The 26,500-nt window shown below is 44.9% G+C and overlaps 1 protein-coding gene across 1 annotated transcript in view; it reads left to right on the plus strand.

Moving 5' to 3' along the window:
• Positions 1-26,500, plus strand: part of ca10a (carbonic anhydrase Xa) — a 161,586-nt gene that overhangs the window by 71,977 nt on the left and 63,109 nt on the right. The window lies entirely within an intron of this gene.

Raw genomic sequence — 26,500 nt, forward strand, 5'->3', positions numbered from 1 at the left:
CTGCTTGATGGATGCCGCTGCTTTGACCGGTCTTTGTGTTGCCGGTTGCATCTCAGACGTGTCGGGGTTAACCTTGCGCTATTGCCATACTTCGCTATTGTGTGTGTTGTGGTGTTTTTTTTCCCCGCGCTATTGTACAGTTTGCTGTCCCTGATCGATGCTCCACTGTTTCTGTTGGCAGACAAACTAGGCTATTTGTCTGGGGGCGAACAGCCTTCTGGAGATAAAATGCAGAACAATTCACCTATTCAAACTCACACATTGCTTCTGAGTACCTGCAATATGTACTGGAACAAAGAAAACCTCAGCTTTATCTTAAGACAGTAACAAACAGTCTGCACCCTAATGGCAGATAACAATATTGTGTGTTTTTTTACTTCTTCTTATTCTGTAAAGTAGTTTATCAAGGACAGTATGTATCAAAAATCTGTTCCATCCTGTGCCATATGACAGCAGCTAATTGGGAAACCTTCACAGATGGGCCGCTTTCAAGAGCGCACAGTTGCATGGTGAGATTAATGCTATGATTAGTTTATGTTTACATGCCAGCGGTGGGTACAGGGTTAGCCTGGGGCAATGACAGTGCCAACGCACACGGGTGGCGATCCAGATTACCCCCTACAGTAGGGCTCCTCGAATGTTTTCATCTCACGGACCCCCACATAGACCCAATTAGGACCCCGGACCCCCATTTGATCCGATTTTGTCCCAGGGACCCATATGGGTTTTGTTATTGATGATTTAACTGTCTCCGCTGTACATGGAGGAGATAAAAGTGGCGAGAGCGAAATCTAGGATTAGAACAGTCATTCTTATACATTCTCTCGCTGGGATAATTTCTGCTGAATTAAATTACAATGAAATTAAACGATTCCTCATTTTGCTAGGGATCCCCTGGAGCCCCCTCAAGGACTCCACTTTGAGAAGCACTGCCCCATGGCCTGAGAAAGGACATCACTCACAACAGCACAATTTCATTGCAGTTAGGATGGATCAGAGGGAGAGAGGGGGAGAGAGAGAGAGACAAAGAGCACTGTGCTATGTTGAAGGGTTGAAGCTCAAACATTAAGGAACAACACTCTCGTCAGATATTTTGATACAAGGCAACAGTAAAGATGTCTTCACCCATGGATGATGCCGTCCTTCTCTGGGCCAATCAGTAACAGATATGTCACGTTGTGGTTGTTCGCTGTGTGGGACAGGTATAAATGAAGAAAGTCAGTAGGCTGGACCTTTTGAAATGTACTTCACTGACTGGATATTAACATTTTCAAGTTTGACATGTAATTGTAGCGCCCCCTCTTGGGCCAATCAGTGTAATTTTGAAAATGCCTGAACACAGTGTTGAGATGCATCATTTCAAGTTGAAAGAGTGGCTAAATCCCAAACCCAAATCTGTGTAAAGCCTGACATCTAATGGTGAAAAGTAGGTACTGAAGTGGCCATCTGCTATTGGCTGATCTTTTGTGCCAGGTGATGCCACCACCTGTTGTACTCTAGAAGGTGACATCACCTGGCACCAAAGATCATCCAATAGCAGATGGCCACTTCAGTACCCTACCTAGGTAGATAACAGGCTTCACAGCTCAAATCAGTTGTGTCGAGATATCGCAAATGAATGGACCACCAAAACCCAATCCGTACTCTCCCCCAGATTTCTATGACAACAAAGAAACAGCAAATACACTTGTTTTGTTTATTGGCTTGCTTCTGCACAGCATGGTTGGCAGGCTTAAGAATCATCACACATTCATTGGGCGACGCCCATACAAACCCAAGTACAACTTTCTCATTTATCACAGAGAAAAGTTTGCGCCGTCCAAAAAGCGATTTTGGACTCTTTCCTTCTCTCTCTCTCTCTCTCTCTCTCTCTCTCTGCAGCAGCCCTAAATGTAATCTGTTGTGTCTCCATCTCTCTGAGCACCTGAGCTGTCAGCCGGCGAACACGAAGCTGGCTTCACCTTGTCAGTGCTGATTCATCCCCGCTCTGTCTCTGGCTGTTTGGCAGCCAGTCAGCCTTGGCCAAACACGCAACGGAGACCGGTAAAGAGCTTCCACTCGGCTCGGTACAGCTCCGCTCAGCCCCTCTCTCGCCACCACAACACAGAAAGCCTAAACCTGCTTTCTGCCCGGGAGGAAAGGAAAGAGAAAAGATTAACACACACTCCAACCCCCCCCCCCCACACACACACACACACACACACACACACCCCCGTCCTCCCACACACACACACACACACACACACACACACACACACACAGACGGCACAAGAGAGAGAGCAAAAAGAAGAGATTGGGAGAGAGGAAAGCAAGGCGGGATGGAGAGCGAGATGAACTATCCTTTTAATGGGTTTTTGTGCTGGCCTGTATAGCGGGCTAATGAATAGTTAAAGGAAATTAAATTGACCTTCGAAGAGAAATATTAATTAATGACAGGGAGACATGCATCAAGGTTATGTGCGGCGGATTGAAGGAATCACAGTTATTAAAATGTCGCTATTAATTGAATATTTACTCTGGCATAGATGAGCCGCAATTACTTGAAGAGATTTTAATGAATTTAATCACTTTGGTGATGGGGAGGTGAAAAACGGAGAGCGAATCCCTCGCACTGCTCTCCGTGAAGTCGAGGATTTTTTTTTTTTTATGCAAGTTTATGAATAGTGCTTATGAAACAGGATTAGGTCTCTTTTGTCCTTTCGCTGGTTTATTTTTCAAACAAATGCATGGGAATCTATTAGCGCTGTGAAATTGGTAGCGTTCCTCACATTTGGGACACGGGGCTCTTGCCTGCTTTTGTTCTCGCGCTTTGAAGTCAGCCGTATCTGGAGCAGTGAGCAGCAAAGCGTTGTGATCAACGGCATCACTGCCAGGTGGCACATTCTGTAAAAAGCATATTTAGTAATGACGTGTAGTTAAACGCAAATTTGGAGGTCAGCAAAAGTTGTTTTTTTTTAAAGCTTTTAAACCATATTTATGTTGCTTAACAAGCTCCAAACGCCTTCGTGACAAATCTGTGACACCCTCCTCAACATGGGGTGATTTTCTACTCCTGTCTCCTTATTTCTGGCTTTTTCTTCCGCTGTTTATGAAAAAATATCTTCCTGTCCTGTCCTGCAGAAGGCCTGCTCAGCCAGATGGGGAGATGTGACAAGGAATGACAAGCAGGGAGTGAAACTCGCTGGCAGGTTGACGTGTGCACGCGCACATATGTATGTGTGTTGAATCTTGCGTGTAGAGCACTGGCAGCCCTGAATCTGCCTAATTACAGGGAGTGTTAGGTAGAACAACAAACGGCAGGCACTTGGATGGCAGCTGTAGTGGTTCTGAAGGGAGCTGCGGTCTCCGGTTTTGCCTAGCCAGCCAGCGAGCCAACCAATCAGATATCAGTCAGAGAGCCAGCCAACCAGTCAGGAAAGCGCTCCCCGCACAAGGCTTTAATATCCTGTGTTTGATACCAGGTGTTTGATATCACCCTCGGTGTGTACCTGTCTGTGAAGCTGTCTGCGGGCCAGTGCTGGTTCTGCTGGTGCTGCTGGGTCTCTTCCAGGTCGGCTCACTGCAGATGTTTGCAGATTGCTGGTGGGATCCATCGATGTGGCTCTGGGTCCATAGATAATATTTTTTGGGTACTGATTCATGGAGGGGGGGCTGCATTGCAACCTGTGCTTCTGGAGTTTTTACAATGCTGTCCAGATGTCTTTCCATTCCCACTATTATTATCATGAATGAAATCTGCCTCTTAGCACGAAAATGATAGCTGACGTGTTCCTGCATTTTCTCATCAACCCGATTCTTAAAACATTTGCAATGCAACTTCTGTGACTTTTACTTTGTGCCACATTCATATGCGCACGCTGTGCAAACATGACGCTATATCTGGAAAAAAAACAAACATTTTGGCAGGTTTGTGCATGCAACAGGTTTACTTCCAAACACCTGTCATGTACAAATGTTTGTTGGTATACACGTAAGAGTCAAACGCCCCGACAAATGCGAGTCTCCGCAAACACAAACAGATGTCTATTGCAGAAAAGGGGGGAATGCATTACGATAACGTAAATATTCAATTATGCAAATTGCCGATGCAATTTAATTAGACACAAGTTTGGGTTGGCTGAACCTGTGAGGTTGTCACAGCATTACAAAAGGGAGCGGGGGCCCGTGCATGAAAACTGCAATTACCGTCGTCTGACTGAAGCCCCGTTCTCACTTCTCAAGGCGGCCGATTGCTCTAATTGCCTCGGCGATGCGGGCGCCTTGAAGCCGAGGGATTCTTCTCATGTCTCCGGTTCCACGAGATAGCCGGACGTGTAACGCTGATGTCGGAGCCAGCATCCATGGCATATCCATCTGTGGGCCTGAATCTCAATTACACAACCGCAGAACAGGAGGACAGAGGAAAAGGGGGGAGAAGAAGGGAGATGGAGGGGAAGGAGTGAAGAGGAGGAAGGTAGGGTAGCGCCGGTCGGCCTCGAGGTGTCGCTGTCGATGCGTCCCGGCGGCTCAGTTGCCCAAAGCGCAAACCATGTCGTTGCGTCATGTTGGGTCTGAATCTGGCCTGGGACCTTTGGCGTATGTCATCTCTCTCTCTCTCTCTCTCTCTCTCTCTCTCTCTCTCTCTCTCTCTCTCTCTCTCTCTCTCTCTCTCTCTCTCTTCCTCAGTCTTTCCTGTCTCTCTCTACTGTGAATGCCAGCGTTCAAATGTGGCCCATTCAAAACCCTGGAGGAAATCTTGATCCCATACTGTGCAGCAAGAAGCATCTGGTTGAAGACGGGTTCTGATGTGATGGCTTCCTCTTTGAGCATAAACAGATGTGAGAAATAAGCACTCAAAATGTAAATTTTTATTGTTAAAATCCACTTAGAACATCCCAGAATCTGAGAACTCATTGTCCATGTCCACCATTCACCCAACTCCGCATCCATGTGGCAACCAGCCTTGCCTCTAACAGATCAAACTTCAAAACCAGAAGGCACTCAGAGCGCAAACCTCCTCCAACACTGAACAATCCTCCAACTTGCTGTTACACCCAAAGTGACCATTCCTATCACTTAAATTTTAAGTTAAATTGATTTCTTGGCCCTGCAAACCTCCCCTTGGGATTTAGAATTAAGTCTCTATCTCTGTTAATTTCATAGTTATGGCTAAAAAAAAATGCTAATCATCTAATGGCAGAAATCCCAGATCTGGATCACCACCAGAATCAAATCAATTGTTCCTTGGCCCAAGGCCGATCTGTCCACCAGATTTCATGGAAATCTGTTCATAACTTTCCCGCTTTTCCTGCTGAGTGTTCCGCTTCTGAGTTCAAAGTTGATTTTAGCAACAAAATCAAACTTTTGAGTGTCTATTTTTCACATCTATCTGTTGTGTATATGCTCCCAGAAGACGACATTGCACCAGAAGGTAGGGATGTTCCCAAATCCGAATGCCATATTCAGAAAAGCACAAATAATACTGTAACCTTTAAACAAATATTTGTTCCCTTCATATTATTCAGATGCTTTAATAGTACGCCTACAGTCGTGGGGAAAACAATGTTTGACTGAAAATAACTTGACTAGCTTTTCTCAGTGAACTCTGAAGAGAAGGGGGTGGAGTTTGTTTGTGTGTCTGAGTCAGTCTCCTGGAGTCTGCTAGAGAGAGAGGGAAAGAGAGAGTTGCCTGTTCATACACTTTTTGTTTGCTCCGGGAATAGTCTAATTATTCTGATTACTAATTTAGCATTAGAGAGGCCAATTTTTTTCGCTTTTTCTCGTCCCGGCGGGTCTGATCCACGCTGCTGATAGACTTTGCGAAGCGGAGTTGGTTTGAGTGGGAGTGGATGAAGACTCCCTGTCCTCTAATCACTCCACACTACTGCTCTTCACAACATGCAACTTAGAGATGCTTGAGTAGGGGCACAGTAGCCAGAATCCGAAATAAAAAGTAGAGGTAAAATGAAAAAAAGTGGTTGATGCAAAACCATCATAACCATAAACACAAAAAAGTAGGTTACGCACTTTTCATGTAGTTCAAACTGGCATACATTAAGTTCAGTGCAGACTTCTTTCCTGTTTATAATTGCTTATGGCGATGGTTGTATTTATAAAAGCCTATGTTTATGGTTACGTAACATCTAGTTTGTTGTTTAAATACAGCTTTAAAAGCAAATCTGTTTTTATACTTCATTATTATTGATAGGTCATTGTAAAACCATGAGTTTACTGCTTTAATATCTCCACAATAGCAATGGCAATGATTACAAGGGCAACAAGTGAAAAGTAGCACACACTCAGGCACACACACACACACACACACATGCAGCTCCCCTTGAATGTCTCTCCACAGTTATTTCAAGCCTAATCAGCTCTATATGCGGCTCAATTAAAAATAGGAAGATGCGTACAATACTAAGGAGCTCTAAGGCAAAAACACAAGTTGTGGGAGCAAGATACATGATTCTAGACTGACATTGTGGACTGGATGCTAAGACTGGATGGATGCTAAGACAAGGAAATAAACTGTGTTCCAACCAGGACCACTGAAGACCAGGACGTCTTGAAAGTATAGTAGTAAGTTCTCTGTTTCTGCCACTCAAAACGGAGAGAGAAACATGCATTGGGAATATGGGCTCTGATTGGTCGATTGGCTGCCAATCACGACGCTGGACAACTTTGCCCCCAAAAAAGGACGAACCCAACACATAGAAACCTAAGAATTAAAACCTAAGAATTTGGGGGATTTGTAATGTTTCAGTCTAAACCACACCCACTTCTGTGTTAAACTCTGCCCACTTCAGGGATTTATTCGAATACAAATACAGGTAATTTGGTTGGTTGAACAAATACCAATGCAAATACAAATAGTAGCATCTCCGCACTTCCCTGCTGCACGATATATGGTCAAGATTTCCTCAAGGACTTTAAAGGGTTGCGTTCGACCTCAAGATGTTAGGAGTGCTGGGGAGATCAGAGGAAACTGCTCATGGTGTGTGAGTTTGGGTCTTTGTTTGGGAGGAGCGCGACAAAGAGATAGTGTATGTATAGGGTGTGTGTGCAGCGCAGCAGCATATGGCACTATGATTCACAGGCAAGTGGGTCAGGGTGAGTTGTTTTACTGCTCTCCTCCTGCAGTTTCACACCACAGCTTCATGGGCGAAGGGAGGGCTGAGGACCGAAGCACAAGGCCGCCTCCATCTTGGCTTTTCAAATGCCTCTCATAAGGTTGATGAGAGAAAAAAAAAGTCTATTCCTATAAGAATTATATTCGAAAAAAGATGAGCACCACGAGTTGTTATTGTGATTATGCAATTGCTACGGGGAGAATGTTCTAACTTTAGTAATCCACATAGGATCTATGATTTTCCAATGTTCCAAAATCAAAATGAGTCACTGTGTCTCATGTGAGCTTGGCTGGATTCGGTCCCATAGTGTGTTGTAGCCATTCCAACTTGCTTGTTCGCTTCTATCAGACTTGTTTGAAAACTTCTCCCTCTGTTCCTTCCCTTGATGGATACCCTTTCAAAGAGCTGGTAATGACATCTCGAGGGAATAAGTTCAGTAGTCTTCTATCTTACTGGGTTCGGGGCATGGCCAATATGGGTTTTTGAAGGCTGATAGTGAGACTGATATTGGATTGAAAGTGCCGATAGCAGATATGCCAAATGTGCCGATAGTCAATATCTTTATCAAAATGACAATTTTCATGCCAAAGAATTGCAAGTATTCAGTGTTTCCCCCAGAATGTTAATCTTGTCAGGGTGGAAAAGCCTTTGAGACAGAATTTAGACAACAGGACACTGAAACTCCATTTTAACAAAAGCCAATACTAATACTTGTAAGTAATCCAATCCCAATATCACATTAGAATCATTCCGGCTAAGGACTTCCCATAGACAACAAGTGTAGTATTGAGCAATTATACAATAAATATGTTATCTGTTATATAAGGTCCATCATATATATCTATATCAGAGGTGGATGATAAGCCCAATATCCAATTTTTAATAAAAGGTCAATATCGGCAAACTAACCCTAGCTTGTTTAATGATAATGGAATGGAATCATCTTATTTTTGCGACATCGTTTTGCCACTAAGAGCAGCATCCTGCCAGTCTAACTGGGTCACTGGCTGCATGATAATTCCTCCAAATGCTACCTGTGTGAGATATATGGGTCTGATCTAAACAAATCAGGCTGCTTTAATTGATGAAGTCAAGCCAGAGCCCGTCGGGACTCTCGGCGCGTCTTTGTTGCTGATGAAGACGAATTATTTAACCTAACAAGGTTACTAGACTTCCCGGAACTTGGACACGCAAGCCAGTAATTAGAGTGCAGTTGCTGGCAGGTCTGTCACACCAACAGTCTCTCACGAACACACACAGATATGCACCGTGGTTACAGTGCTAACATCATTCTGGGGGATGGGGATGGGGATGGGGATGGGGGGGGGCCAGCGATGGAGCTGGCAGCTGCAACAGAGCAGACAGCTCGCTGACAGACTGGCAGATGAGATGAAAGAAGGAACAGGGGCGTATATTCCTCCACTGTAGATATCAATCCATCTACACAGCTCTGCAGGCTCAGAAGGGGATGGAGGCTCTGGGAGAACAGGCAGATGAAAACGAACACAGCCGCAGCTGGGGCTGCACAATTAATCGTATATTAATCACGATGTCGATATTGGCTTCCACAATTAATTGATTGTGGCCGGGGGCGATTATTCACGCTGGGTTTAGCTTGCTCTGGTGTAGGGCTGCAACGGTTAGTCAACGTAATCAAAACTCAAATTACTTGAATTTTGACCCAGTTTGCCGCTGACCTTTCAAAGCGCGTATAAACTCTTCCATTAGCTTGGATCCAAGTGTAGTATACAATGAAGCACGGGTTACGGGGTAAAATATTTCCTTTTTAATCTCCAACCAGAGACGCGGTACACAGGCGAACGTACTACTTCCTTATTTACACTAATTCTCCCGCGGGTCCTTATGGGAAACTTCAAAATAAAAGCCCACAAACACCCAAATAGACTTCTTACAAAATAAGTGTCTTAGAATACAAATGCCCAAAAACTAAGGCTACAGAGGTGATGGTCCCGGAAAAAAAACAACGGACCCGGTGCACCGGAATCACAGGTTCAAAGATTTGTACATTTGAATGTTTTTTTATTTATAGGTTTATAAAATACATTATGAATGAGAAGGCATTTCGGTTAACTTAAAATGCTCAAGTGCAATAAAACAAAATGGATGAATAATCGTGATAAATAATCGTGATCACAATATAGAGCAAAATAATCGTGATTATCATTTTAGCCATAATCGTGCAGCCCTAGCCGCAGCTATAGACTGTAAACGCTTCAAGGTGGGGTACATTGCAGTGTGCTGATGGGGAAACGTATCCTAACATAATAATAACCTTAATTTGTGTAGTATTTGTAAAATAGCAGAAACAGATAAAATCAAAGGCAGTGTCAGTAAAAGTAAGGTAAGAACCATAAAAGGAAAGTCAAGAACAATTAAAAGATCATTACATAAAAGCAAGTCTATAAAAATGAAAATGTAGCCTAGTGGTTAGAGAGACTGCTCCTCATAAATGCAGGGCCCTAGGTTTGATCCCATGGTTTCTGTTGATGTATCCTTGAGCAAGACATGTAAAGTTTTTGGGAGATTGGCGTGTTGGTCAACTTACCCACAAGTGATGAGAACATGGACACCAAAAGCCATGTGTTCCTGGTAGATCGTTGGCTCTGGTGTTTCATGCTAACACTTTAGCATACACTATGTTGAGTGATAGTAGGCAACTAGCATTATTTCAAAACAAAACTGAGAACTTGTAGCAGCTCTAAAGCTAAATGCTAAGTAGTCTTAAATGATATGTAGCTAAGTCTAGCAGTTTTGTGTAGGAAATTGGTAAAATTTACATGACATATGATACATAAATAACATGCTCTTTTGAACTAGCAGGGACTACTTTGCCTGTTTCCAAAAGGAAGTGAAGGTGGTAGGTAACGTGAGACTGTGTACAGCTAAAAATCACTGTGCAGCGGATGAATACATGGTTGTTCACCTGAAATAGTTCCAAAAGTAAACCTGAGTCAAGCCACAAACAGGTTTTTAGTACTAAAAGGCCAGTCTTCTTACTTTGGATAATGCTAGCATACCGCTACTATCACTCAACATAGTGTATGCTAAAGTGTTAGCATGGAACACTTGCGCGAATGAACTACCAGGGACACATGGGTGATTTTGGTGTCTATATATGGTCTCATCACTTAATTAGTAAGTTGACCAACAAGTTGACATGGTGTAATCCTTTAACCCCTACATGCTAATTGATTCTAAGTCACTCTGAATGGTAGCTAAACGTAGCTAAATTACTAAAATGTAAACACTATCCTGGAGAATCTTCTCCATGCTTCTAGCCTGTGTCCACGCTTATATTTGGATGCTTTTGCATGGTCCTGCATGGTTGTCATTTGAATCTACATGCAGGTTTTTCACCACTTATCTCTCATCCATCACGGCGGCTGACGGCACACCCGAGGCCCCCACTCGTATATCCGTCAGTGGGGACAAGATGGATGAGAGTCCACCTGCTCCATCACTCTTCTCTTCCACTCACACACTCCCTCTCTCTCTCTCTCTCTCTCTCTCTCTCTCTTTCTCCCATAATCCCTTATTCTCAACAGCCATTTCACTCAGTCCTCTAGAGCATTCTAGGACCCTGATGGCGGAATAATGATAGTACTGTTTATGGTTTGGTGTTTCAGTAGGGAGAGGAACATAATAGGGAGTCATTTTTACCCAATGGCACCTGTTTTTGTTTGAATCCTGCTCTTGGTATCTGTAAGATAGTGGGGCATTACGAAAGAGGAATGCGGCAACACCCAGTCCAGGTCCCCAGAGGCATTACAGAGCTATGGTCTTTTGCAGGGACCGGTGAAACTGTATTGGTTTACCAACGCAGTGTGGCAGTCTTTCTTTCTGGGTTACCTGGTTTTCGCTGCAGCTGTGCACAAGCAACAAGTCGATCCTCTGTTGAAATCCACGCCTCCAGTTTGAAACTCCGCATTAACTCCGTTGTTGTTTGTCAAAACAATTTTCGGCGTTCCACCGGAGCTGCTGTTGAACATGTGTGAGAAACTTGTCAGGAGCGGCAGCAGCGGTGTCATCACAGCGAGCACAGTGGGGAATGATGTCGGCTGGTTGTTTGGTTGCTGTAAAGAGGGGATCCTCTAACGTTTTAATGTCACAGACCCCCAAGATGTTGTACCAGGGGAAGATTTTTGTTGAAGATTTTGTATTGAAAACTGTAGGTCTAAACTGTAGGTTGGGAGATAATAGAAGTGAGAGTGAAGCGCATGACTAGAATAGTTATTCTTATACATTCTCTAATTAGAATAATTTCTAGTGAATTTAATCATAATGGAATTCAACTATTCCTCATTTTGTCGGGTAACCCCTGGAACCCTTCAAGGACATTTTCAAAACTATTGTCGTAAAGTATAATTAAATATACTGTATATTGTAGGGATGGGAATACAAAAATGTGACAATATGTATTGTGGGACAGAAAAATGAATGGTGATATTCGCTCCATTTTATTTTGCTGTAGTAATCACAAATGAGATGGCTTGACCATCACAATTTCACAAGCTCTCCATTGAAATTATATTATTTACACTTTGTAATTATATTTTTACATTGTTTACATTCTAGCAAGCCAATGCCATTGCTAGAAAGATTTGTGGCTCAGAAATACAATTCAAGAACACAATTCTGCACAGTCATACTTTGTTGTCATTGAACTTCTTGACTTGCCTCTTACCATTGCTTAGGTAGTATATTGTGGTATGTGCTGTAAGACCTGGTTAATAAGAACACAGAGGATACCTTTCAAACAGTACTACTTTCTGAAAGTCCATCCATTCAGCTGCCATAATGACTGTGAAAAAGCGGACAGCTTGACACTGTTGAAGAGTCCGCTCAGACAACCGTGTCCCTTTTCTTTGTATCATCGCCTCACCTCCTCTCACCCCGCGGTACCTCCTCTGTACGTTCCCAGTGAATATTCCCCATATTTATTATTGAACAAAGATCAAAACACTGTTCACGGCGGACGCCCGCGCACGCACGAAGACAAACTACTTGTGGACCTCAAGGTCACCTTCCTCCTCTCATCCAGAACCCCACCTCACCCCCCCCCCCCCCCCCCCTCCTGTCCCACAGTGTTGCATTTAGCAATGCTGATGACATAATGATGCATTTGGCAACGTTATCGGAGCTGTAGGGATGCACTTAAGGGACTGACACAGTGCCGGAAGGGTATTAAATATGAACGCCGCAGTATTGCTAAAAATAATGACATTCCCATTTACAATATGAAATATCGAAAGTGGCTCAAGTCCGGGCACACGGCTCTCAGGCATTACAAATACTGCGCATAGTGAGATTTTGAAGTTCAACTCCCTTTATGGGTTTCTTTACAGGGATATTTCATAGGCCATTTTGGCAGGGATTGTAAAGGATTCAAGGAGACTCGTATTGTATATGGATGGTAGGAATGTATAGAATTTGTAAGGATGAGTGAAGGTTGTTGCAACGCATGGGATTCACTCAGAAGCTCTCCCGGATTCCTCTTTCTTTTCACACATTAGCATTTTCCCCCTCTTTCTCGCTCATTTTTCCTTCCCTCCAAATGATCACCAGCAGTCTTAATAGGCTCCCTGTCATTGTCTTTCCCTCCTGGCTTCTATTAAGTGTTGTCCGTACCGGGCGGGCGGGTGTATTTTTTTCCCACTCCCCCTATCAGTTCAATATTTCCCAATTTTATAAGGTTAGCTCTGACGCAGATTGAAACACATTGCGGCAGCTCTCCAAATCCAATTGCGCGTCTGTCTTTTCCAGCCCCTTAATGCACAAGGCAAAAAGGGCTTCGTAATGCCTAATGCTTTTATCTCCGCCAGAGGTTTACCATAGCTGAAATGCGGTGTTACACCTCTCTGAGTGTACATTCACTGCGGGTGTTATCTACCTTTCCTTTCTCTCCATCCTATCCGACTGACTTCGCCTCTCTGCTTAAGCAAAATAAGAGAGATATCTAAAAAAAATGGCGACCGGCTTTTACGAGCATTTTTTCACTATCTTGACTTCTTTTATTTTGCACGTCAACTCTTGAAAATGTATTCAACGAGGCGACGTAGACAGTAAATTCCACCGGCAGTTACAAAAGAGTTTTCTAGTGGCGGAGTGTCACGCTAAACGGTGCTGTGTTTTGTCATTGTGCGGCCTCTTCAGGGCAAGAGAGCAACACTCCGGCTTGATTAAGATGTAGATAACCGCTGTACTAATCAGCACTTCTATTTCTCCATTCCTTCCCTCCCTCTCTCTCTCTCTCTCTCCATCTCCGCTCATTCTAATGACGCCGAAACCCGGACTTCTCCCCTCCCCTTCCATTTTAGCGCAGGGCCCATTATGGCCGACAGTGAGTTAATGAACAGCAAATGGGAGAGGAGAACGGTATTAATCATCTCTGGGCCTGCCTCGCGCTCTATTGTCATTCAGCCTCTTTCATCTGGGAATAACCTTTCTGCCGCTCGCGCCGCACTTCCCGCCGGTTCCCCCAATGCCACTGAGTTGTACGGCGTTCCCGCTGGTCATGGAGTTTCTGGAATTTCATGGAATTTTTCGTGGAAAAGTCAGGGAATTCATTCATTCTTTCATTCAGTCATTCATTCATTCATTCATTCATCCACTCATTCATTCATTCTTTCATTCAGCCATTCATTCATTCATTCACTCATCCACTCATTCATTCATTCTTTCATTCATTCTTTCATTCCTTCAACATTAAAGCTGCACTAGGCAAGATTTCTATGTAAAAATACACTTATCAACCTAAATCGCAGGTGGGACTGCAACAGAAGAGTGTCTCATCCTCCCTTATTCCTCGCCTTATTTGCCCAAATGAAATGCAGGTGTTTGGATGGTCATTGGCAGAGGAAGTGACGTATCGAAACTTCAGAGCAAAATCCAAACTGTCTCCGTCCAGAGAAAGCTGGACTCACCAACGTTAGATCTTCTTTCTCTCGTCCCTTTTGGTTTCCTTTGCTATGGTGAGAACTCTGGTTAAACAGTGGCGAAAGCAGCAGAGCGAGAAGTTTACTGGAGGACTGTACGGAGTCCTCACAGCGTGGTGCGAGATGGAACAGAGGTGTAGATGGGTGCTGGCAGTGTGTGTGTGTGTTTTTTCTTTTTTTTTCTTTTTGATGAAACACTTGCAGCAGACGGTGCAGCGGGCGAGCGATCGATCGCCGAGGATCTTTTGTCTGTCTAGGAGAGGCGTACTCACTCCCATCACGAAGGTGCTTCAGAGCTGAATTTAATACTTACTCCCTGGTGTGCGTCTGCATGTAACTGTATGTCTGTCAGTCTCTCTCTCTCTCTCTTTCTCTCTGTGTGTGTGTGTGTGTGTGTGTCTAAACGTAGCCCGCCAGCTCTCCATCTCTGGGCGGGCGAGGTGAAGGACGGGGTCAGGGAAAGAGCGAGGGGGCCTCGGGGCGGACGTGATGCCACTGCTAATGACGGAAGGGTAGACTCGCAACCGGTCTGAAATCTATAGTCCTGTCCTGCTTCAGCCTGCCGTCCTTGGCTGGCCTACGCCCCGACCGACAATACCCACAATTCCATTTCTCTCCCATAATGACACCCTCTTTGTGTCTCTGTTTCAATCTCTTTCTCTTTCTTTCTTTATGTCTGTCTATCTGTCGCTGTGTTTCTCTGTGACATAAATGACTTTCTGATAGCTGCCCATAGTTGGTGTCACCATGTTTTAGTGAGCAGGTCAGCAATGCTAGGATCTGACCTGACATAAGCAGTGTTACTTAGAAAAAGTGCGACAGTATATTAGTCAGTGTACAGTATATTATTACAGTATAATACTAATACGACAAAGTAAGAAAACAACTTTAGTGATATATATCTTATTAATAGGGATGGGACGATATATCGCAATTCAATATATCGCGATACACAATATATGTGACAATACGTATCGTGGGACAGAAAATGAATCGCGATATTAGCTACCTTTTATTCTGCTGTAGTAATCACAAATGAGACGCTTGACCATCACAGTTTCACAAGCTCTCCACTAAAATTATATTTTTTGCACTTTGTAATGACATTTTTAAATTGTTGTTTACATTCTAGAAAGCTGATGCCATTGCTAGAAAGATTTGTGTCTCAGACATAAACATAATTCTGCACAGTCAGACTTTGTCGTCACTGAACTTTTATTTATTACATCGTATCGTGGTTGTATCGAATCGTGAACCCCATATCGCGTATGGAATCGTATTGAGATAAGCATATTGTCCCATCCCTACTCATTAAGTTATGTCACACTACCATTAACCCACCACCCCCCTCCCCAAAAATCTGGCCTCTCTCTGAATTATCAGGAAAACCAAACAGTGTCAGTGTCCAATGTTCTTGTCATACATTTGCTTGATACAATTTAAGCAGTGAGAATCCTTCCATCCCTAGGAAATAAACTTTTCTGCCTAATTATGAGGAAAACAAATTGGCAGATAGCGGTGGAATATGGTTTTTGGATAAGTCAAGTGCAATCTGACTGATTTCAACCGGTTGATAACAAAAGTAAAGACCTATTTTTTGATTGGTAATATTGTTACTGAAATTGAAACAGCAGTTTGTTACACAACAATATCCAAATCTTTTAAAGAAATCTGCACGGTCTTGTGTTTTGAGATGCTGAAATGACTTTTGAGGACTAATTAGAGATTGAGAGAGCTGCTGAGTTGTCTTTAAAAGATCTCGCAGTGTGCAACAGGCATAGGAGAGAGATAAACCAGCTTTGTTGACAAGCGGTTTTCCCCTCCTACATGTAAATGCTCTGAGATGACGGCACTTTCCGCGCCCTAAACCCGCTACATTTTATGGATTTAGATGAAGGCACGCTTCGTTGCACTCAGTCTTGCCATATATTTCAGAATTACAGTGTATGACGCACGGTGCCATAATGGCCTTTTGCATTCAGAGCGTTCGCCGCCTTTGTGAAAGATGAAAATTCATGTGAAACCCAAGCCGAGAAACACAAGGTGAGCGAGTGATCAGGTAAGTGCACCTCAGGGATGAATGCAAAACAGGACGTCGGTTTATTTATTTTATTTTTGGAGCTGCTAGTCACTCAAAAATATATGACACATGAACATAAATGCATGCAGAAATGAAAGCTGAAACACATACACACACAGCCTGGCCTTCAGTCTGAGGGTTGTTCCCGTTCCCCATCGCCCGCCGAGATCAGAAACACCCGGAGATTGCCGCGCTGTCATCTCCTCCCACGGAGCGACGCCAAACAATAAGTGCCACGGTGCGAAAGTGTATCACTAATGACAAATGAAGGACAGAAGGCCGCACACTCCCCTCCCGTCCCTCTCCTGCGCAGCGCCTTGAATCTGCCACAACAAGACGGAGGTTGTTATTTTCCTCCCAGTTTTCGCCGCCGCTGTCAGATTTATCCCTCGCCGGTGTCGTTTGGATTTTTTAAGAGCGGAAATACAGAGCGGATAACCACTGTTTTGATAGGTGAACAGATGGAAGAAACCCTCGTTATGTGCTGTGGCGGGAATTTATTTCACGGGAATCCGGTCAAAAGAAACGCTAACACGGGCAAATTGCCGACATTAGCCGAAAGCGACTAATCCCCCCTGCCGCACTTCATATGCAACGCCCCCCTCTCTGTACAGTGTACAGCGCATGGGAAGAGTCAGCACTTTTCAGAATATATACAGTCCCCTTCTTTAGAGGGGGAGGCTCGAAGATCACAAGGATGTTCCCTGGTCCTTGATGTTTGCTTAGTTGTTTCTTTTTTTCCCTCATACATTTCCTCAGTAATAAATTCAGTTCGAATCTGGCACAGTCTTATCCCACTAGAAGTAATTTAGGATACTTGGCTTTGAAATACTGTGAGCCATGGATGACTAGGTTGCATTTCTGTCACAAGATGCAACCTTTGATATACTGTGGTGTGAAGTTTATAGACCCGGACCGGCCATAATTATTCTCCGTTTATACAATTTACATGATTTTCTCATCCCCCTTCAGTGTCATTTATTATAAAAGATCACTGATAGGCCTATATTGTGTGATGATGTAAGCCGTATGATCTATGATCTGGTTTGGCCACAGAGATTTATTGTATGCAGCTATAGTGCGGTACAGCATGTCGTCTTTTCACTCCATCCCAGAATAACATGGCCTGGATGTCAAGTGGAAGTGCCATATGTGTTCTATTCTGAAGCAGCGCAGCAACCCACACGCTTTATTGGAGCTATGTTTACCCGGGATGCGCATACATCCATCTGCACTCTACGCAGGATCTTAGGAAAGAGAAAGTGATGCGGCCGTACGTAGAAAGAGAAGGTGGAAATGAAAGAGGGGGAGAGAGAGAGAGAGAGGGACAGATAAAGAGAAAGGTCCGATGGTTCCCTATTACCCAAAACATATTCATTCATCCAGATATATTGATTCATCCATCATGTTCGTTCATTTACCAGACAGCCACTCTTCTAGGAACTAGGAACTGGGGGCTTATGGTCGTTGCTGCTGCTGCTCCGGTGCTTTAGTAACATCATGATCTATGGTAGAAAGGATGTTTTTTTTACCAACAGAATCTGATGTAACTTTCCCCTGTGCTGTTTTGGGAGAGCACCTATATAGAAACTTGGCTTGGATGTTGGAGGGAAAAGGGTGAGAGTGAGCATGTCATCGGGGTTATCAAGTGCTCACATAAAAAAAGAGAGTTGGAGGAGTGAAAGTTAGAACTGCATCATGTTTTGAAGCCAGAATATCACCAGTGAAGCGGGTTGATAAGACATGGTGTACGGTCATACTGTACAGCCCTGTGGCTTACATTGAGGCCAGTGTCAGCTGTGAATGCAGTAAGCATTCTGCTCCTTCTCTAATTAGATCAAATACAAGGAACACTGGATGCACGGTGTGTGAGTGTGTGTGTGCGTGTGTGTCTCTGTGAGCATGTGCAAGGGCAAACATTTGCTGCAACTGCCAAATGAGTTGGCATTGGCATCATTGCTTTGACCAACACCTGGTGCAACACAAGGTATGTTACTACATTACACATTACACAAGCTATGAGGGCTCGCTCTCTCCCTCTAATCTCTAATTAATTTGTTGTTCCCCTCTATCCCCAGCTTTTCCCCTGGCCTCTTTCTCAATCTTAGACTCCAACCTCTAACCCTGGCAGTGTACCCCAGCCAATTCTGCTGTAGAGGCTTTGCAGTTGCATCACAAATCTCCTCCATCATGGAGGTCTATTTGGCTGTATGCAAATTATGTCTTTAATAAAACACCGGGCAAACATTTTTTGGTGTGTGTAGGCTGTTTCTGAATTTACATTAAGAAAACTGTCTTGTCTTTAGCCGTAGCCCCTCCTAGTCTCCACTCCTGCACACTAAAGTTGTAGCTGAAAAATAAAAATCAGTCTCAGCTTAATTAACTTGAACAAACAGCTGTTTTTTTTGGCATTGTTACCTAGCTAACTAGCCAGCAGGCTAATTTAGCAAAGCAACTGATGTTAATGTTAATATGTCACTAGCCACTACTAATGCTAGCTTCTAATTATTATAGATTAATTAGCTTGTGTGCAAATAAGATGTGTTGACAACAGGGCAGTGATGCTAGCTAACCATAGTAGGCTATCTGGTTAGCTAACAAGCTAACATTATCTAAACACATTGTATCAGTGGCAAAATGATCAGTTCCCAGTTAAAAACAAAGAAATTAACTGTCTATTCAATTCTGTTGACAGAAGACAGTGGGTTTTGTTGCCCTAGAGCTGTGAACCTCAAATATGGTTGGGTGTTACATCACCCAAAAGCCCTCTATGCCGGGCCATTTATTTCTCCTACTATGCACGTCTTGCAGCACACGTACGTTCCTCTCTCAGCAGTATATCAGCTCTCGCCCCACCTTTCTGATGTCTATTCGTCTTGCCTCCCTCGTCCCTCTCCTCCATCACGCTGCCGCCTCGTTACGCCACCGCGCACACCCCCTAGCCCCTTTCCCTCCCTCGGCGATCTCTAATCAGTTAAGTGTTATTAACCTGAGTTTCTATTGTCTGCTCACTCTGGCTCCACATTGCCTATTTAATCCCTCAGGCCCATCAAGCTATTTCATTCCCTAATGTGTCCCTGGACAGGCCCGGCCCAGCCAGCGTGGCGGGTCTGCTGCGGAGCCACCTGCTCACAGGCCCGTACCGAATCAGTTATTGATACCGTGCCGCCGTAATAGAAAATCAGGCTGCTGTAGGATGTGTCTGAAACTTAATTAGAGCATTGTTCCAGGGCTGTTGTGAGTAAAGATCGACACAAAAAAAAAATTTGCCTTGACACAAAACATCAGCACAAAGGAGCTGCAAGCAGGAACACTATTGTTCCTAATAGGGTTTGACTGATATGGGTTTGTGAAGGCCAGTGCAGATACAGATATTTCTGAATTGAAGCTGCCGAGATTTTGTGCCAGTGCTCCATCGATTTGACCATTTTCCTGCCAAAAAATCCCAAATAATGGTATGGACTCAGTATTTCCCCCACAATATTATTCTTCTCATTGCGGGTTTTACAGACAGACAGCTGAATCTGAGGAGTACAATCCTCCCACATCACAGTGGAATGATTTTTCTGGTCATAATCATAATAAAGCCATATTCACTTGCTGTGATCAAGGAGAAACCTAAAAAATATCAGCTTGATATAGCAACAAAACTGATAGAACAGTCTGACCTGACTTCCTAATGCCACAAACAGTTGGCGCATTCTGCTGTTGCGGCAGATTTTCCTACGCTTGCTACGTAGCAGACTGTAGCCATCTTAACAAATTCACCGGATTTTGCTAATTTAGCATGTAAACAACATATGCTGCTCTGTCAGGCTAAGGCGAGGCATAAAGAGCCTCCGCTGGGTAGTTTAGCGAGTGTATTCTAAAGGCGAGTTGTTTACCTTTCCCTCCCTCCGCTCTGCGCCGCGTCTGGTACTAATGAGAGAGGCGGGGGGGGATGAAGACGCAGTGGGGGGACAGGAAAATGTGACCTTTACCGGCATCCCCACCTTCTCACTCCTCCTTTCCCCACGTCTATCTCTTTGTAACCTCCACCCCGCAGGGTCCGCCGTGGGGGCATCGGGGTCCGCGGGTCAGGGGGTTAAAGACGTGGGCGGGTGGAGGGTGCAGGAAGGCGGGGCACGAAAGGTTGCCAAGCCAGGATAGTGGGATAGCGTGATGCATTTCTGTTTTCATATTACGTTACTGGATAGAGACGCGTCCTGTACTTTGGATTCAGTGCCTTGAACGTTGAAAGCGGAGGCATGAAAAATCCATTGCGTCCGATCGATGAGAGGGGAGATGTGCGTGTCGGCTTGTGTGTTTGTGTGAGCGTGTGTTAGTGCAAAACTTAGTACCCCATTAGCGCTATGGCTTCCTGGGCGACCCCGGCGTTTGACCCTGTCACCCCTGTCTGACAGCTCTCATTCTCCCGTTAACCCTTTGCTGCTGGCCCCAATACTAACAAGCTCACTCACCTTCTGCAGCAGAGGGCAGATGCAGTAAAGGCTGTGGGCTGCACAAAGCAAACTCCTCGCACTTCACTTTTTTAATTGCTTCAACGTACTAAAGCACTGTACTCTACTCAGTGGGGTACAACGGATGTCTCTTGAAGGCCGATAGCGATGCTGATATTTTTGACAGAATATTCAGTCTTCTAAATCTTTATATTGTCAATTTCCATGCCAAAAAAATCACCCAAGATTACAAGGATTCAGTGATTTCCCTGGAATTTTACTCAGGGTGTCAAGGTGGAAAAGCCACTGAAACTTCATTTAGGCTATATGACTCTTCATTGAAATCCAGACTAATTAAATTCTTTTAGGTGGGTTAGCAGCTGGTTAGGGGTTAGAAATCAAGGAAGAACCCACTGACAGCCCCATATTTGAGTTTTAATGGCACATATATCGGCAAGCCAATATATCAGATGGCTGCTATATTGGTCCAAACGTCTAATTAACATCAGCATCTTCGCTGTTACTCTATCACAGTTCTTCACAGTCTTAGTGTGGAAATGCAGACATGCCTTCCTCAACAACAACAATTACTGAGTTGTCGACAGCTGCCGATAATACCGCGCGCTCACCTTGAATTTGAGCTTCAACTTGAACTCGAGTTTACCTCTGATCAGCAGCGAGACGCTTACATTCCTTTGCTTTCTGGTTTTTGTTTTTTTTTTTGGGGGGGGGGGGGTTCGACTCGTGTTTTTCGTGCCTGCACCCGGCATCAGCTTGCGAGGCGGCGTCGGCGCCTGTGTGCAGCCCCGGTCCCGCTCTTCATTTGTCACACTTAGCAGTAAAACCTTGAAAGTGCAGCGTGCTGTAGGAGCCCGGCAGAAACCACCCCGACTGCACTTCGCCGTAGATTAAAAGATTGATGACTGGAGTCGGGAGAAAATGAGGAAAACATAAGATTTCCATTTGACTCCATGAGACTCCATTTGACTTTGGCAGAGGGCCTAGAGAACGGCACCCAGGCTCTCTTTTGGGTGTTACCCCGCCTGCGAGGGAGTTTTAGGAGGGTTTGTCGCAAGGACAGGAAACCAAAACTCTGTCTGGGTTATGATGAAACCCTCGGTTGGGTTTTATAAAGCTCAGCCTGAATCTGGCAAGCAATTCATTTGTGGTTAAGGGACTTGATTCTCCGTTTGTCCCTCAAACACTGACCAGAAACTACATAAGCAGTCTTGGTACGCCGTCCCTCTGACCCACGTGGCTCTTCGAGGCTTTTGGTAAACAAGGTCACTCTCCTCTAACAGGACAAAATAGCGCTAATCCTCTTTCCGACAGCTTTGAACACTTTCCATAATTTCAATACCATCAAACAGTCTGTGCGCATCCAACCTTAAATCAATGCCCAGGGAATTAAAAGCTTCCAAATCTGATCTAAAGCCTTGTTTCTTTTTTATACATTGACAAGGGCGCAAATGACAAAACGACAAAAAAAAAAAAGCCCCTCTCCAAACGAACTCTCTCGGATTCTCTCGCCCCGCCCCCCCCCCCCCTCTTCTATCGCCCTCTCTTTCTTTTCACCCTCACCCCCCATCCTCCTCTGTCACCGTTAATTGCTTCCCCCCTCTACCTGCCCATACTTGGTTTCCACCTGTCTTATTGTGTGATGTGATTAAAATGTAAAACTGCGCGGCGGATGGGGCCGCTTGTATGCCCCGGCCCTCCATCATTCCTTATTGCATTGGGCCTTGGCTGTTTGCAGGCTGCTCTCAGGGAGCGCGCGGGGAAGATTGAATGGGTCTGTGGCTTAGCACGCTATTTCCTCTAATGCACGGCGGGCATGAAGGCTATCGGGGAGATTAATACTGGTTTGGGCTGCTTGCAACACTGGCATTTATTCTCTCCAAAGTCCCAGCCACTGGAGGGCACTTCTTCATCCCAGCTCATGCCAGGGCCTGTTTTCCCATCAGCACCCGGCTATCTGTTGTTTGTCTCACCGGCTTATTCTCTCCGTCTCTCTCCCCTCCTTCTGTGTGTTTGTGTGTGTCTGTCTTTTCTCGCTCTTCCCTTCCATACGTCCGTGTTGGCAATTCTCCAATCTGATCCTCCCCTTTATCTTTCACTCTATCCCCAACTTTCTCTCCCTCTCTCTCTCGTTATTGGTCCTCGCCTTCAGCGCCTCATGCAGGCTGATCTTTGGGAGAATGCATGAAATAGAGAGAATGAGTTCGGGAAATCCAATAAGGATTAAACGATGCGGACTGGTCATCCCCGGCGGATCTCGCAGGCCTGCACGAGATAAACACCAACAAACTGAAAACGTCTATTTTTACGGTTTAGAATTATAGGGTAACCGAGGACTTGAGTACGCACTCCAGACGGACCCTCTGTCAGCTGTCCCGAGTCGTGAAAGGTGGAGTGCACCTCATCAGAAGCAGCCTGCCCTTCCTCCTTCATCTGCACATAAGAATGGCAGGCTCCTCTGAATAGGTAAATAGCGCCTCGCATCCCATCAGCGGAGAGGCCCGGCGGAGTTTGGGGTTTAATTCAGACTGCTGAGCTAAATAAACTTGTCTGTAAGGGTGTCAGCCACATCAGAGTGCACCGGTGGGGCCAGAAGCTGGGGAATCAGTTCCACACACAAACCTCCAGACTCCAAATCGTTCCGTTCATTTTCATTTTTCACCCCCTACCAAGACCTATTTCTTTCTGCAGCGCAAGCAACCTGCAAATTGTATTTCCGAAAATGAATTTGGGGAAAGTTCAAGGTACACACATATATATATATATATATATTTATTTATTTTTTTTCCCCCCATGGTTTCAATTTGCGGTCATATTTTCCCGGGTGCTGACATGCGGGGTAAATTTTGGCGTCGGGGCCCAGTAGAAGAGGCATTAAATCCCCCACCGTTTTCTCATCAATCAAGTGTTTGGGCCCTGCCAAGGAGGCACATGTTAACGGATTTCACAGTAAACCTCACTCAATATTGCCAAAACACTCAGGGGGGGAGAGGGGGGTGCACTCACTCTGTGGAATTTTAAAAAGCATCATTTTACATTTTCGGAAAATGCTGAGTAAAAAGAAACAAATGACATTGTATACAAATCACAAAAACAAACAAACAAATCAAATAGCAAAAACCAATACTGTACATTTGCTGGATTCAGCTACTTACAGCCACTGCAGTACAGTATGTGTTGACACAATAAACCGTGTAACTATAGGATTTTGGTTGGTTTCATAGACTTTTTTGGATTTACTTCCCAAGCCCTCCCTTCATATTTCGGTCCGCACAGACAAACACACACACACACTCAAAAAATGGTTAAGACCCTCCACTCCCATGGGAGATAAGAGCAGGCGAAGAGGTCCCCAGTTTCCAGAATGGCCTGTAATCCTCCGTCTAAGAATGACAGTGGATTGAAATGATTAGAGAGCTGAATTCGCCTGACTGACTAAGAGGAAAGAAAAACGGTGGGAGAGGAATACAGAGAAGGGGGGGTGGGGGGTGATTACCGATGAAAAGACGCTTATGAAAGAAGTGAGAAAAATACTTCCCTCCCCCACCAGTTCTCAACATCCGTCTAGTTGTGCCTCGTCCCTCACGACTGTCTTTCGCTCGCTCATTTCTCCCACTTACGCAATTGATTCCATTTTATTGTGCGGAGGGTTTTGCATGGGGAGAGCACACCGCTACAAGGTTTTCTCCTTCTCCTCCATAGAGAGGATAGCGTGAGTCACGTCTCTCCAGTTTGGCCTCTACCGAAAAAAGGACTGTTGTTCCAGATTTCTTTGTCCCGGCACAATGCCACGCTTCAGTCCAAGTGTTTTTTCGTCCCGCTTGCCGTCTCAGTATGTTTCACTTCCTCTTGTCTTTTATCTCTTTCTCATGCGTCACGCCAGCCGAGGTTAAGAGTTTAAGACGCTGATTGATTGAATGGATTGATTTCACGTTGGAGGGGAACTCAAACACGCTTTGGAAGAGGAATGTGATGGTAATAGTTCTAGCACGATCGTGGTTAAGGATTCAAGTATTTGCATTGACATTTACATCATGGAACTTACCTTAGACTCTTACCCAGAGCGACTTACAATGAGTGCAACAGTAGAATAAGATTCAACTCCAATCAGGTGTTTTGATTCCGATTCAAATTTTTTGCATTTTACCTGGACTAACGGCACAGTTCGCATAACCAGTAGACTCTGCTTATGGATGCATGGCATTGCCTGCCTATGTGGAAAGAAATCATAGTTTTTGTCCAAACAATTATTACATGTTAGTGTGTGCTTGATGTCACCGGAAGTTTTTCATTGAGGTATCTTTGAACTTTGAACATCTTTCGGACAATTGCTGTTGGATTGGTGTATCCCTAATTCCAATGTGACCAAAAATTACAGGCGTCCAAAATAAGGAGTGCAAAGGACACACCAAAAATAGCTAAGAACTAAGAAGAGTAGATTTTATTCCCTCTTTAGAAAACCGTATGCTTTGTTTCCTCTCTCATAGTCATCATGTCTCTACAGAGGGACAGCAGGGAGTTCTGAATTTGTCTCGTTCAACCCCCGATATCTCGTAATCGTTGCATATGTAGGGAGGCCGAGCGCTGTTGCTAACTTGGCGACTTTGTCACTAGATTTAGCGACTTTTCAGACGCCTGGGGACTATTTCTCAAAAGCGACTAGCGACAAATCTAGCATCTTTCCGACCATGGGCAACAATGTTAATGCGTCGACAAATTGGTACGTGCGCTACTTGCTTGTCTACTCCAAAGATGTCCGATGATCACAGCGCTTTCCATACACAGAGTAGCCCTCTCCGTCCGCTAAGAGCAGTGACTGCAGCAAATATATTGATATGCAAATGAGTGCATGACGTCATCTGCCAACAGCTATTCGGAGAGAGGCAAGAGGGAACCAAACGGAGAGGGGCAGGAAAAAAAGACGATGGCGGTTAAGGAAACCGTAAGCAACTGTGACAAGTTAAATTAGGACATGAAGTTTGCAGTGTGCTTCAAAGCACAAGGCGAACAAAGCCCAGGTCGGGTGGAAAGTAAGCAATAGGAGGAGGAGGAGGAGGAGGAGGAGGAGGAGAGGCGGCTCTGAGGGACTTTGTCCTTCACCTCCACGGCGGGGCGAGTCGCTGGTGCCAGAGGCCATCGCTCCGCTCGCTCCGCTCGCCTTTGATCTTCCCTCTCTCTTCAAACTTGCTGCTCAGTGACAATGATAATGATGTTTGGTGAAAATATGTTTTTTCCCCCCCCCCTTCCCAAGTACCTTCTCTTTCATGTGTGCAGGCTTTAACCCAAAGCACGCACACACACACACACACACACACATTAGGACACACAGGCACGCACAAAGACACACACCTGCTGTGGGCAGCAGTACAGAGTAAACAGGATCATCTCCCCTGCTGTAATAGCAAAGGGATGACGTGTGTTCAGCGTGTTCAGTATGTGTGTGTGTGTGTGTGTGTGTGTGTGCCTTCTCAGGTCATTATTTTTACAGTAATCTACGGATTTTTGAAACACCTGCTCAGGCGGTTTCTCCCTCCCTCGCTCCCTGCCTCCCCAATTGAATTTGCTCGTTGTCCTCTTGAACCCAAGCGGCGGCGTCGAGTCAGGTATGAGCGATGGCGGCGCGGGGTGTGTGTGTTCCCTCTCCGGCCGCCGTGATGTGTCGAGGCGGGACAGGCCGGAGGTAAGCCAGCACTTAACGCCGTGGCGAAAATGGAAATGTCGGACCGTCTTATCAAACGGCACTCAGCTTGTTATTCAGCGCACTGTAGCTGTGTTCAACAGCCCCCCCCCCTTACACACACACGCACACACTGTAAATGGACTGAGATGCCTTTGTGGGTGTGTAGTCAGGAGAAGGGGAGGGAGGGGGAGGGGGAGGGGGAGGGGGCAACCAAGGAT

This window comes from Centroberyx gerrardi, chromosome 20 (assembly GCF_048128805.1).
Source record: "Centroberyx gerrardi isolate f3 chromosome 20, fCenGer3.hap1.cur.20231027, whole genome shotgun sequence".
Taxonomy (NCBI): Eukaryota; Metazoa; Chordata; class Actinopteri; order Beryciformes; family Berycidae; genus Centroberyx; species Centroberyx gerrardi.